We start from the raw sequence: 14,046 nt of genomic DNA on the forward strand, positions 1-14,046 counted from the left end.
GCTTTTATTTCAAGAGCTGACACGAGAGAGGTGTTTGTTATTTTAAATCAATTTTTCTTTCGCATTTTCAAGAGGTGGGGGCGGGGTGGGGGTGAGCAGGCAAGACCCATGGTTGTTTGGAAGGGGCCACCTGCACCGGGACGTGGCTCAGTCCAGCATCCACACCCACATGGACAGGTCCACGTCACTTCTGTGCCTCCCCAGCTGCCTATTCAGTAAAAAGCACACGATATTTTGGGAAGGCCTGGGGCGTCTTGAGGGTCTGGTTGTCTTCTCCTCGTTGCTGGGTGCGGGTGTGCTGGGTTTCACTTCAGGTTTTTCTTTCTCCATGACTCGCTGACGCCACAGACGGCTTCACGAAGGAGCACCACTCCTGGAAAAGATGATGAAAGTCAATCGACCCAGGGGACCCGGGGGGCTCTTCCCCCCCCCACCCCCCCACCACATGCACCTGTTTCCAGGGTAGTCCACAGAGATCGCTTTATCTGCCTTGTTCCCTGCAACAGGCAAGAACAGTTAAAGAGAATCCACTCCAGGCATTTCAAGAAGGAAAGGATCTAAGGCTGGGAACTAGGTGCTGACAGATCTGTGTAAGGCCCAGAGGAGCAAAGGACAAGGGCTGTGAGTGTGATGACAAACTGCGTTTGGAGACCGCACTCACCCCTAATACCTGACCTTGACCCCCACACCCCTGATCCCTACCACGACCCCCAGACTGCCCCCCCCAAAACTTTGTGCTGTATTTCTGAACCCGACGCAGTGCCCGTTTTATCCAGTAGGGTTGGGGGTCATCAGGTGGGTGGGCGAGGTAACGTCACAAAGAAATATTACATGTTATTGGTGGATATGGATGTCTTACCTCTCAGACCACCGAGCTCTCGCTTCAGGAACGTCTGGAAGAGAGGTCAAGGAGTGAGAGAGAGGATTCTTCTCCTCCTTGTCTTATCCTTCCTGCCCTGAGCCCCAGGGCCTGACTGGCTAAGCCCAGAGGTGTCACGGTGACTCACAATGGCTCTCAGAACCTTTTGACCACACGCAAGTTCCGAGCGCTGGACACGATCACCTTGGTTACTACTGGTTCATGGCTGAAAACTGCAAGTGGGCCAGCGGTGCCGGGGGTGGGGGGGGGTCAGTTGTTACCCACATTCAGTGACACCTGGATCGGTTGAGGACTATGAGAACCAGGTCATACCTCCTTTGCCTGAGAGGCAGGGAGGGCCCAGCCTCCAAGCTATCGTCCCAAACCGAGTAGAACCACGTCAAGACACTAAGATACGGAGTTCAGTCTCTAAAAGACCTCAGAAAGGGATGAGAACTATTATTAGTGTCCGACTAACACAAGACAGTGGCAAACCTGCCTTTCTCTTAATGGATTTCCTTCTTAGGAGAACCAAAGTAAACACCCAGGAAGTAGATCAGGAAAGGTTGGCTGACATCAGTTAAACACATAAGAAAATAAGTTTTGTAGACACTTCTATTAGGAAATACAATACAAAGAAAATGTCTTATTCAAACGCATCATGAGCATTGTAAAATACCTCCAAATATAATTAACTTAAAAAAAAAAAAAACCTAGGGAAAACGTCCATGAACCTTTTCATGAGCTTCCTGTTTGGACACTGAAATAACATTTTTATTTATTTTTGGGGGGAAAGGAAGGCTAATCTTTGAAATGTTGTCGATTCTGCTCTAAATTCCCCTCTAAATGTGTGATTTCAGTGTGATCGCAATCATAAGCCACAACAGGAATTTGAGTGTATACTTGGAACCAGTACCTGGGGTATAAAATGACCTTGAAGAGAAAATGCGAGGGATTATCCAAACGGGGGAGTTTTCCCTACTGGATATTAAAACTTACTCTATAGGATTAGCAATGAAACAGGAATTGACAAACACGTCAGTGGAACAAACTAGAGAGTCTAGAAATATTTTCATATATATGTGGGGATCAAGTAAGTGATAAAGCTGGCGTTTCACATCAGGTGTCACCTTTAAGCAGTATCTTATGACTAAGTTGGTGTGTGTGTGTGTGTGTGTGTGCGCGCGCGCCCTTGCGTACACATGTTGCGTGTATTCTTAAAGTGCGGAGGAGCTTCTGGGGCCACTTGTTATCTCTCCTAGAGGTAATTCTAGATCCCGTCAACTTTTACAGGCTTTTTCAGTCGTGCTTCTTCCCGAAGCCGGCTCTGGTATCAACCAGTCATGGAGAAAGGACACGGAGAAGTCGGTCCCAGCGCGCCCTCGCAGAGCATCAAGAAGGCAGGTGAATACCTGAAACCCACCTGGGCCTGTTAAAACGTGCTCAGCTTTTTACTGGGGCGGCAGCTGGGGAGGCACAAAAAGGATGAGGCTCTGACCCGGTGGCTGTGGACACTCACACAACGGTCACCAGGGTGGACGTGGCCTTTGCCAAAAAGCCGTGGGACTGACCCACCCAAGATCCTTGGGGATCATGAAAAATCCCAGGAAATGCTGTGGGTCCACGAATCCTTCCCCTGAGGAAACCATTCAAGTTGAAACATTGATTTCACTTCTCCTGGGTTCGTGTGTTTCTTGTTCTCGTGCCCTCCGTGCTTCCGACTCTGTGCCAGCCAAAGGCCACCAACGTGTCAAGTCCTGCTATTCACACTTAGACGGTGTTTCCTAACTAACACGGCAGCGTCTGGGGGATTTGGAATCGAGAGGGGCCCCCTTTGGAGAAGCTGGAAAGGCTGCTGAGTTTAGGAGCGAAAAGGCCTCACACCTCCAACTTACTAAGGAGACGGGTCTTGCAGGAGGCCGCTCGGAGGTCTCAGAGTTTGCGGGGGACAGTGGGAAGAAGTCAGAATCCAAATAAGTTTCGAAAGGGGGTGACTGGGGGGAATGAGGACAGTTCTCCATGTGGGGGTCTAATGGTTGGAAACGGGGAGGGAGGCATATTCTGGCTGAGTCGCAGTGGGATGAACGTGCCACACCTGGTCCCCCTTTCCTACTTAGGCCTTTAGCCCGGGCCAGGCCTGAGCTGGGAGGGAGCGGAGGCATAGACTTGGAAAATCCATCAGAGCTGTGGTTATTACCTTGGACAGGACCCTGACCCCCTGACCGTGTGGAATACTAAGCTCACCAAACACATTCTATCACCGCATAGTGATCACAAAAATCATGAGGCCTGATCCTGCAGTTGATGATGGGAAATAGAGAAGGAGGCTGGCAGAGGTTTGCTGGGGCATCCAGAGGGGTCAGGAAACACCATGTTCGTGGTTTGGCCCCTGTTTGCTCTACATAACAGTCACACAGACATGGGAAATCCCAGATTCAGGCTGGTGCTCACCCCAGGGCAGATAGATTCCCTGTGTTGCAAGTTCTATTTCCCTAGCTGGGAGGTGTTCACACAGTCATTCATTATACTATTCCCTATATGTTCTATACATTTCTGTGTTCCTGATACACTTCATCAGTTGGGAAAAAGAAAAGGGGAGATAATGAAGCAATCAACAATGACCGAGAGAAAAAGAATGGTGTAGAGCCTATCTTTCTAATATTGGTAAAAAATAACTGAGCGTAGAACTCTATTTCCAACCGAATATATGAGTTTCAGAGTAAAATAAACACATCTAAAAATAAATTTACGTATAGTTGGGGCGACTGGGTGGCTCAGTCGGTTGAGCATCTGACTTTGGCTCAGGTCATGATCTCCCGGTTCGTGAGTTCGAGCCCCACGTCGGGCTCTGTGCGGACAGCTCAGAGCCTGGAGCCTGCTTCGGAATCTGTGTCTCCCTCTCTCTCTGCCCCTCCCCTACTCATGCTCTGTTTCTCTCTGTCTCAAAAATAAATAAAAACATTTAAAAAAATTTTTTTTAATTAAGTATAGTTGACATATAATATTAGGTTAGTTCAGGTATACAGTGTAAGTGATCAAACAATTCCATGCATTACTCAATGCTCAGCAGAAGTATAGCTATCATCTGTCACCATGGAGTTATTACAATATTACTGATGATATTCCATATGGGGCACTTTTCATCCCCATGACTTATTTATTTTATAACTGGCAGGTTGTACCTCTTAATTCCCTCCACCTATTTTGCCCATCCCTCCCCCACGTCCTCCCTGGCAACCACCAGTCTGTTCTTTGTATCTATGAATGTGTTTCTGTTTGTTTGTTCAGTGTTTTTTTTGGGTTCCACATATAAGTACACTCATATGGCTTCTATCTTTCCTTGACTTATTTCATTTAGCATGATATCATCTAAGTCCATCCATGTTGTTGTAAATGCAAGATTTCCTTCTTTTTTATGGCTGAGTAATATTCCACTGTGTGTGTGTGTGTGTGTGTGTGTGTGTGAGTTGTGTGAGCATGTGTAATGTCATATCTTTATCCATTCATCTATTGATGGACACTTGGGTTTCTTCCATATCTTGGCTATTGTAGATAATGCTGCAATAACCATAGGGGAACATATATGTTTTTGTATCAGTGTTATTGAATTGCATGCATTTTTAATATACAAGGTGTCCAAGTCCTGGTTTCCAGGAAGCAGACCCTGAGGCCAACCATCAGTACAAATAGCTTACTTGAAAGGAAGTACCAGGTAACACCGGTAAGGGTGTGTGATGAAGTGAGACTTGCAAGGAAGGCAGCCAATTAAGGGGGGGGGGGATGATCTAGAAAGTTACCAGTTTGGCAAGTGGAGCTTATTCAGTGGGGGGACTATGGGAGACTGGGTAGAATACATTTCACATCCATCCCCAGTATGGGACGTGGAACCTGGAGTATGTAGCTGCCAAATACCCAAACATTATTTTTTTAAGTTTATTTTATTTATTTATTTTTTTTTTTTTTTAAATTTTTTTTTTCAACGTTTATTTATTTTTGGGACAGAGAGAGACAGAGCATGAACGGGGGAGGGGCAGAGAGAGAGGGAGACACAGAATCGGAAGCAGGCTCCAGGCTCCGAGCCATCAGCCCAGAGCCCGACGCGGGGCTCGAACTCACGGACCGCGAGATCGTGACCTGGCTGAAGTCGGACGCTTAACCGACTGCGCCACCCAGGCGCCCCTATTTTATTTATTTTTGAGAGAGAGAGAGAGAGAGAGAACAGGAGGGGCAGAGAGAGAGAGGGAGAGAGAGAGAGAATCTCAAGCAGGCTCCATACTGTCTGATGGGGGGCTTGATCTCACAAACTGAGATTGTGGCCTGAGCCGAAATCAAGAGTTGGACGCTTAACTGACTGAGCCACCCAGGTGCCACCCCCCCCACCATTATTAATAAAGGGCTCGCTACTTGCAGAGGCAATAAATATCTGACACTTCCAGTGGCCTTGGGTCATGTCCAGCATGCTCCAAGGGTAAGAAAAAACACTCAGGCAGAGAATCATGGGTGATTGTAGTAAGCGGCCTTGTGGGTATAGACGTGAGACCTGGTTTTGAAAGGTGAGAATCAAAATACATGTCAGTGTCCTAATCTTTTTGACATAGTCTTCTCCTTAGATATGTCAACATTCTATCCACTGTTTGTGTAAAGTTCTCAATGAACTGCAATTACATTTCTTCTCTAAAGCTGATCATGCATTAAACCGATTAGCATTTATAATTGGAATCGGGTTTCAGGAGCCCCAGTCCCGGAAAATGTTGTAAGGTTTCAGCTGTGGAAAGAACGTTTGCATTGCAGACATTAAAATCTTCTCTCAGGGGAAAAGAGAGCAAGACTTTTGTATTCTGTTCTACCTACAGATACGCACCGCTGGGCACGTGGGCACCTATCTCTCCCTGGGATCTCAGAAGGATCTTGGGCTGTGGATGTCAGCAGCTCTGTTCTCGCCGTCCAGTCAAGAGGGGCCCAAGCTGCAACGTCTGACGTCCTGTGTGAGGGGCTCCTGAGAGTGCAGAGCGTGCCAGGAACCTCCTCTCCTGGTCTCCCATGGAAGCTGGAACTGTATTTATATCCTTGTTATTAACCTCTCTTAGGCTGCTCCTTCCCCCACCCCGGCGCATCCATGACCACCCCTGGCCTAGCATCCTCCTAGTGTGTGCTTCCTGGCCCAGGGGTCTCAGAAAGGCTGTTCTCCGTGGTGACTCCATTAGGTCCCCAGCACAGTCCCACGTGGCCACAGCGGCCCTCTTCAGCTTTGATGGGAGTCCAGCTATGAATCTCTGTCATGGTTCAGATTAGGCTTTCAGCGTCCAGCTCCCTTGTTTGTTGTTTTTCTGTCTCCAGTACCACCAGTCATCGACTGTCGGCAAAATGCCTAAGAGCTATCACAACTTCAGGCTGCAGTTGTAAATGACTGGGGAGTCCTAGTGGCTCAGGGGGCCCCAGATGCTTGCCCTCTGAATGAACTCTAAAAGAGCTGCTCCCTTTAAAAGAGATCCAGTGCAATCCCTGTTTACAGTAAGACAGGCTAAGGGACCATGACCAGCCCAGGGGCACTCAAAGCAAATTTGAGAGGGGCAAGTGTCTTCAACGTGTCACTGCCTCTCCGTTAGGGACCCCCATCCGCCCCCATCTGTGCCCTAGGCCCAGATATTCTGTTCGCCTCTTTATAGAGCCACATTTCCCAAACTCTTTCAGGGAGTACTGGATCTAGGAGATATGAGTAACTGTGCTGTAAACAAAGTGCTCCCTTGACCAGTATGTCTGGGAAAGTCTACACCATGTTATATCCTTATATAGGTGATGCACAGTATCCACCAGCACTGAAATCTTCAAGAAGACTTCTTTACTCCTCTGCCTCTCCTACTCCTCCCCTTCCTCTTCTTTTTCCCCTCCTCTTTCCTCCCGTCTTCTCCCTCTTACCCACCCTCTTCTCTCTCCCCAAGAAGATATCTGGATACAGATGCTTACACAAGATGATTGTGGCCAAAGGACAGACTCATTCCCTTTGCTTTCTTGTCTTCCTTGGTGTTTGAATGTTGGCCATTGGATTACTGGTCCTGGCTGGCTGTGAGCACATACCAGCATCCGATTCTGGTGTCTGTGGTTGCTGTTGTGGCTCCCAATAAGGAGAGCTGTCCATCTCGGGCCATCCGCTTCTCTACCCCACGCCTCTTCTTGTTGACCCAGGCTCCCCTGGGCGTCTCTATGGAGTCTTTCTGAGGCCTGCAGCGGGAATCGTTGATGCTACAAATGAGCCATGCGGAACCCAAGGAAATAATCTCAGGCCTCTCCTAAGTGCCAGGCTGGCATTTCTGGCCTCCTCTTGCCTCCTTCTGTTGGTGTGGGGCACTGAGAGGGTGTCTCCCTCCCAGAGCTCCGGGTAGAATTTGGGGCCAGGTGCCATTCTGCTCTAGGGTTTCCAACCTGTCTTGAATGTCTGGACTGTTCATGTTTCCTATCCTGATACTCTCCCCTTCCTTTCCAAGTCTCTCAACACGTAGCCTTTTCTCTCCAGTACCATTGCATACAGTTATATAGGTGTGTGTACCTGGGGACAACCTCCTGGGAGAGCCTGGAGGTTGAGGAGGGATGTGACGGGAGCCACAAAGCCACCAGGAGAGGAGTCAGGCAGAACTGGGAAAGCCGCGGGCTTGGGTGGCGGAGCGAGGCAATGGGGTAGGGATGTGGGTCAAGCAGGTCTACACCCCTGCAGTGCCCCTGCTGGGGAGCTCCTCAGGGGAAGGGGACTGAAATCCAGAGGGAACGAGTGGAGCAGAGAGAGAGGCGGCATTCACAGCACTAAGGTTGCCAAGCAGAAAGCAAATTCTCCCTATGTTTGAAATGTTTCAAAATGTAAAAGGTGGGGGACGAATAAAAAATAAAAGTCGGCAGACTGGCTAAAGACAAAGCACTGTCCTCAGCGTGGTACATTCTCATGGGGGTATAGATGAACATTTCAGAAATGGCCGTACAGGTATAGTTTACGGAGGCTGGATGGTGGGAGCCACTGCTGGTGAGGAAATTTACAGTTAAGCAAGAAGGAAAGGCTAGGATGACCCATGTGGCAATGGACTAAAGTCATATTTATTCTAATAGACACAAATGGATATAGGAATATTTATAGATTTGTGCATATACAAGTTACGTTAGTTTCCTAGTGCTGCTGTAACAAATTAGCACAAACCCAGTGGCTTGAAACAAAAGAATTTTTTTTTTTCTCCTAGCCTTCTGGAGTTCAGAAACCTAAACTCAAGTTGTTAATGGGCTGCATTCCTTCCAGAGGCTTCAGGCAAGAATCCATTTCCTTGCCTTTTTCAGTTTTCAGAGGCCACCTGCATTCGTTGGTTCATGACCCCTTCCTGGCATCACTCCAGCTACTGCTTCCATGGTAATATCTCCTATTACTAACTCCACCCCTCCTGCCTCTTCCTTATATAAGGATGCTTGGTGAGCAGAGGGATTTTGGTGGGGTGGGGGGGCGGTTGGTGATCAAGGAAGACGCAGGACAATGAGAGGGAGTAGCACACAAACCTTATTTGGGCAGCACAAGGACAGGGTTCTATGAGAGGGGAAATCCCTCCCAGCAAGAGACCTTCCAGAGACAGAGGTATGGGGGCCACCACCCACATGGGGAATGGGGCAAGGAAATTTCCAGAGAAGAAGGGACAATGAGAGAGGAAACGGTTTCATGTCTCTTAGCGGCTTAGTGGGGAATCTCTGGGTCAGGCAGTTCCAAAGGGTGGCAGCAGTCTGGGGTCTTTTGTAGCTCCAGTGTTTGACTTATCTGCGGTTGGCAGATGATGGGTGAAGTTTTGTGGAGTATGTAAAGTAGGTAGGCTCCAAATGGCTTTGGAAATATGTTTTTTGGACTATTTAAAACAACTGGCTGTATGAGAATTTGGGTTTGACACCAGTGGGCTTTGGGCTTTGGGCCCCTTTGGTCCTAGCCTGCTATGACGAAGTAAACAACATAGGGGTTCATCATGAGGAGTCACCCACAGCTAAGGACACGACAAAATGAGAAAGAAGGGACAGCAGTGGTTACCAGAGGCCATAGTTACCTCCCTTAACTTGCTTACATTCTGCCGAAACCATAAAGCAGCACATCCTAATCTTTTGGTAGTTTTGAGAAGCTGATGGACTCACTTCCTAGAAAAACACACACATACACATCCAATTTAAAAATTTTACAAAATGTTCTAGAACATCCGCGGACCCTCTAGAATTGTGTTGCCCAATATGGTGGTCATAAGTCCCATGTGGCAGATTCAGTTTAAATTAATTATTATTAAAAAAATTCAGTTTCTCATTCATACTGGCCACATTTCAAGCGTTCCATAGACATAACTGCAGTTCTATTATAGTTCAAAGCCACAACTGGGCTTTGAAATTCCATGGGCACAAGGCTAAGAACCCCATCCCTTAAATGAACCCCTATACATCTGGTGGCCTGTCACCCCACTCCCAGTCTAACATGGGCTGTCCTGTGTTTCTGAATATATACAGGCCACAAAAGAAATAGGGATCAATACTTAAAACACTGGGGAACACCCTGAAAGTCCATACGGCTCTGAGTAACCCTTGGTCATCGTCAATCACAGGCATCTTGGCTACAGCCACGCCTCCAAAGACTGCAAATCCAAAATCCTTCCTTCTCCACTCAAGGCGTGTGTACTTCAGCCAATATCAGCATGACCCTCATCCTGCTATGGGATGCCAAGTGGCTTTCTCGTGAGAAAAATGCACTGCATCAGGACAGGCCATTGGCCATCTGTTCTGCATTAATAACAAAGGACACCGATCACGTTCATGGCTCTCTGTCGAGGTGCTGTTCTAAGCCTCCTGCATATATTAGGTCATGTGGCCCTCACCCAGAGCTAGGGGGTGGGGACTAGTATTATGCCCTAAATACAGATGAGGGGACTGAGGACAGAGGTTTAGGAGGACTGAATAATCTGTCCCATGTCACCCAGGAAATGCCAGAGGAAAATGGTGACAAAGCTAGAAGGGATAGACCCTTGCAATGCTCATGTCTAAAAACATCCAAATGTTCTTAGGGCAATCCCTGAGGCCACCCACGTGGTCACACACGAGTCTCAATACCAGCACCCACCCTAAGCTATGGGTACTCTCTCTGCATTTGCCAAGATGTCTTCTGTACCTGTCCTCTTCCCTGGAGTGGGACAAAGAAAAAAATACTCATGATCTTCCTAATCATCCCAAATCATCCCTTCTAGTCATCCCAAATGTACACTGTGACCCTATCACCCCTTATCTCGATGGTAACCTGGACTTCAGCGGCAGACCATCCAGGCGGGATAACCTGCTCGCTTTGTGAGCCTGACACCCAGCGCTTCTGTCTGTAACATGAAAATGATGATAGCATCGATTTCACAAAATTTCCTGTGTCGGATGCAACTGCACGGAAGCGAACGACAGCGTGCGGGGCACAGAGGAAGCACTCAGGAAACGTTATTGTCCCGAGCACTGATTCCTAGAAAGCTTCCCCATCTCCCGCCTAGGCACCTAACCGTCGCTGGAGGGCATCCAGGAACTCGGCCGGCTGGGGCTGTGGACCCGCCCTTACCGTGCTCAGCCTCGCAGCCCGCAGCCCTCCCCAGACGCGCCGACCCCTCCACCACGTCCACCAGGGCCCTGACCGTCCCGCTGTCCCCCCGTCCGCCCTTCCGCAAAGAAACGTCACTGCACCCCGGGACTCACGGCTTCTCCCCAAAAGCCGCCAGAGCGAGCCTGCTCTCGCCCGGCCCACGGATAGAGAGGTGTTTGCAGAGCGGGCACTCGGAGAAAGGCGAGGGGGGACACGTCGTGGGAACGTCTAAAAGCCAGTCACAAATCGGCTGCCTGGGGCGCGAGCATGGCCCCAGCGCGCTCCCGCCCACGATGTCCCGCCGCCCCGAGGGATAATCCCCAGGGACGGATCCCGGTCCCGGACAATCAAGGGAAGGCCCGGCCGGGTCGTAGGGAGCTGCAGCGGCGACTGACCGGGTCAGGTCTGGCGGCGGCCAGTAGGTGAAGCCCCAGCGGGACCGGCCAGCCCCTTCACACCGCCCGCGGGACGACCACGCCCTGTGGCCACTTAGGGACTCCCCATCTTTGCACAAGGCCCTCTCAGGCTCCCCGGGGCAGCTGCGCAGGGCGCAGGCGCGCGCCCGCACTCCCTGCGGACTACATTTCCCGGCAGGCCCCGAGACGTCCGCCCCGCCATCTGGTTCCCTTAGCAAGCCGACATGGGAGAGGACGCCACTTCCTTGGCTTCCTCCGGGCCCCCAGCCACTTTGGAAGCGTTCCGGTTTCCGGTCTTAAGTGCTTCTGGAGCCCGGGAACTTGGGTGGGACGTTCCCGGTTTCTGATCCTAGCAGCCCTAGAGAAATCGGAACGGTGGGGACCCCTTTTAACTCTTAGGACTGGGTCACGGATTCCCAAACCTCTCTGTGAGGCAAGAATTTCTTGGGAGATCTTGGTAAAAATTCAGATTTCTGGGCCCCTTCCCGACACCCTGATGCACTACATCTCGCATGAGCTCAAGAATTCTCATTTTAATAAACTTTCCTGGGCTTATGACTCTGGTCTTGGTCTCGCGGGTGACAGTGGCCTTGGGCTACCTTTCTAGTTTCTTCTTTTGAACACCCCGAGCTTCGACCTCGCTACCCCGAGTGCTCGTCTCTACTTTCCGCCGCCACTAGAGGGCTCGTGGGACTTTGGGTTCGTCCAGTGGCCCTGCCTCTTGTTTTCTGATTGGTCCCTCGCGGGCCCCGTGCTGGGGTCACATTTTCCGTCCTGGGTGAGTTGGCGCGAGGCCAGAGGCGATGCTGTTTCTGGGAGACCTAGTCCTCACATTGGTCCCCAGCTAGTGCTGATGGTGTTCGGACGCCAGACTTTAGTGCTGGTACTTCCCTCGTGGGACCAGGACGGAGAGCCACCTGTGATTGTGCCTCCCAGACCTGGGCGGAAGTGAGATGAGGGACCAGGCGTCCCACCGCCCCGAACACGCAGAGGCCCGGGCACTGGAGACAGCTCCCCCCGGGTCGGAGTTGGGCTGGTGGGCTGGGACTGGGGGCCAGGGGCATGCGGATCCTGCACGTGCTGTTTATTGTCGCACGGGGCTCCGGACACCTTTGCCGGAGGTCGCGGCTGGTTTCGGGGTCAGGATGTCTAGGAACCTGACCATGGCATCTGGCCCAGGCTCCCAGGAGCAAAAAGGGCCCCTGTTGTGACACCCCGGGAGTTACTGTGCCTACAGTGAGGACCTGCCCTGCCCACCCACCCCCTTGCCCCCCGCACCTGATGGCCCAGACTGGTGGCCTCCCACTTGCGCTTCTGTGGCTCCTGGCGCTAGGTCCCTGGAAACCGTCAGGCGGCTGGCTCCTGGAGCTGTGTCACTCGTGGGTGGCTTTGGCCTGAGACGCGCACCCTGGAGCAGGCCCTAGATCTGTTGGTGTCCGAGCGGTCCCTGGCCCTCCTGTCCCAGGACATCCACAGCCAGGTGCAGAAGCTGTTTCTGCCTCTTGCAGCGTCTATGCAGAGAGCTTGAGAGATGAGGCAATAGGTGAGAGAGAGGGACAGAGAGAGTGCTTTTATCTGGTTTGGTTGGCCCCGAAGACTGGGACGCCACGGAGACTTACTTCCCCATTCGGATTTTCTTGATTCCCCGGAGTAGCGCTTACTTGGGCAAGTGACTTTTTCTCATTTCGTCTGGAACTGTGATCCTCCAGATTTTCCCCAGGCGCAGAGTGAACGGGGAAGAGGGAGGCAGTGTTGCTGCTACAATGGTCAGTGTCCACTCGAGGTAGATCCTAGGGGTTCAGGTCCTGGCTCTGCTCACTGCCCACTGACGATGTGACTTTGGGCAGGTGACCGTTGCCCCTTGGGCCTCGCTTCCCGCGTGGCTCAAAGGCTTATGCGGTGGTTTTGAGGACTAAAGGGGGAGCACCGTGTACATTTGACGGCACTGCTGGCATGTTGGTGCTTAAAACTGTTAGCTGGCCTGGCCTGGTGGCCAAACCTGTAGGTCCAGCTGCCCCGGAGGCTGAGCCAAGGAGGATCACTGGAGCGCAGGAGTTCTGGGCTGGAGAGCGCTATGCTGGCGGGGTGCGTGGGCCAAGGTCGCCATCTCTTTGGTTAATCTCTCAGAAGTGAGAGACCACCAGGTTACCCGAGGAGAGGCGAACCCACCCAGGCCGGAAACTGAGCAGGTGAAAATTCACAGGTGGACCAGCAGTGGGCTTGTGCCTGTGAATGACCTCCGCCCTCCGTCCTGGGCAACATAGGGAGACCCGTCTCTAGACAAACACAACGGTTGGTTAGCCGTTGTGACGTTAGGGTCAGCAGTCCGGTCCCGTCCGCAGAGCTGGGTCTCAGTTGACGGTGAGCCCAGAAAAGCAGTTTGGCTTGAGGCGCTGAAGTCATTACCCCCACACCCCCCCCCCAAGTCAGGTTATCCAGCAGTGAGGAATGGGAGAACTGGTGGGGGAAGGAAAGAGGGAGTGGAGTACATCGGAAGATGTATGGGGGGAAGGTGTGCACTGGGAACGTCTCCCCACACGCTCCACATACAATCACATGCACACATTTGCACTCTTGAAGCCATTTGAAGCTCTCGTGGGGTCCAAAGTGACAAACCGGTCGTCTGTTATGAAAGTTTGTCCTCGGATCCCTGTAAGAATTTCCCTTGCTGTTTGGCCCTTTTATGATAAGTGATGGCAGGTTGGCTTTTAGGTCACAAACAATGGGCTGGGAACAGACATGCTTTCCAGGGAAACTTTGCCTCAGGGAACAGCGTTAACATCACTGAGCTTCAAGCTGTGGCCAGTGGACACTCAGGGAAGCCCTGAAGCCTAGAGTAGTTGCTACTTCTGGTTCGTTAGGTCTAATCCGCTTATCATCATCAATATAGTAGTTCTTGGTGATGTCTTGTGGAAGGGAAAGTTGATCAAGATTCCCGGAACTAGAGGTGCCTCGGTGACTTAGTCGATTGAACGTCCAGCTCTTGGTTTTGGCTCAGGTCACGGTCTCGCGGTTCATGGGTTCGAGTCCCGTGTCGGGCTCTGCATTGAGAGTTTGGAGCCTGCTTGAGATTCTCTCTCCCTGTGTCTCTGCCCCTCCCCTGCTCACTCATGCACTCTCTCTCTCTCTAATATATAAACTTTTTTTAAAAGCTTAAAAAAAATAAA

General features: G+C 50.9%; 1 long non-coding RNA gene across 1 annotated transcript; it reads right to left on the minus strand.

The window, feature by feature from the left end:
- Nucleotides 1-334: 334 nt before the first annotated feature.
- LOC124514028 (uncharacterized) lies at nt 335-10,311 on the minus strand. The gene is made up of 5 exons (XR_006962565.1): nt 6,824-10,311; nt 5,721-5,912; nt 860-893; nt 452-497; nt 335-373 (listed from the first exon to the last, which is right to left on the minus strand). It is a non-coding gene; the product is annotated as an uncharacterized LOC124514028 (long non-coding RNA).
- Between the last annotated feature and the right edge of the window lie 3,735 nt (nt 10,312-14,046).

Source organism: Lynx rufus, unplaced genomic scaffold (assembly GCF_022079265.1).
Source record: "Lynx rufus isolate CCGP_SWC_20201006 ecotype Redwood Valley unplaced genomic scaffold, mLynRuf1.p SCAF_19, whole genome shotgun sequence".
Classification (NCBI taxonomy): Eukaryota; Metazoa; Chordata; class Mammalia; order Carnivora; family Felidae; genus Lynx; species Lynx rufus.